Consider the following 940-nt stretch of genomic DNA (forward strand, 5'->3'; position numbering starts at 1 on the left):
ATTTTACTGACTTGATAATGAAGTTTTTTTTTTCTTTTTCTCTTTGATCTGTAAATTCCAAGTAGAGTTTATGATATAAAAATACCCATTCTGAATGATATGAAAGGAATCAGTTTTCAAATATAATCTGAAGAATAGAAAATTCCATAAATTTGAATGAATCTTTTGCTTTTCAGTGTTAAACAACGACAGTAAGAATTTCTTTACATATTGATACAAATATGTCCTTAAATGACGGAAAATAACGACGCAATAGCTGTGATGCAATTAAGTTTTTTTTCTTTTGAATTTAACTCTTTTACTGTTAACAACTGTGATAAATTTATTAATGCCTTTATACATTTTCTTGTCATATTACTTTTACATTCTCACTTTAAATCCGTCCAAATCATGTTACTCGTTAATCTTTCTGTTTTGCTCATGATACCATAACAAGCTCTATTGGGCCACAAATAGAAATGGTAGGTATAGCTTCTAAAATACAAGTTTACGACTCGAGTTCAATTTTCCATAACGGCACAGTTTTCTTAAATTTTATTGTTTTTTTTTAGCGTAGTGATTTTGAAAAATATCAAGGTTACATTATACTTAGATTAATGGATGTTAATCTACTCATTAACAGGGCAACAGCTACAGAAACCAGGATAAACCGTGACTTTCTTGGTTCCAAAGGGTTGTATTTTAGAGGCCTTAGCACTAAAATATCTCTTGTCACCGAATGGAAAGGAATTTTGCACACATTTTGAAAAAAGTTGTTTCTAAATTAATGAAATAGATTGTTTTTTTTATCTGGAAAATTTGATTTACAAATTAATTCAACTTTTTATCTATTAACGTATACATATTGAAGATAATATATTTTAATATTTATTAATCTAATATTAAGAATTAGAGTTATAATTTTAAAAAATCTTTACATATTATTCTACTGATAATAATT

The sequence above is a fragment of the Berghia stephanieae genome, chromosome 4 (genome assembly GCF_034508935.2).
Source record: "Berghia stephanieae isolate SIO BIC M18660-M18661 chromosome 4, UCSD_Bste_1.3, whole genome shotgun sequence".
Classification (NCBI taxonomy): domain Eukaryota; kingdom Metazoa; phylum Mollusca; class Gastropoda; order Nudibranchia; family Aeolidiidae; genus Berghia; species Berghia stephanieae.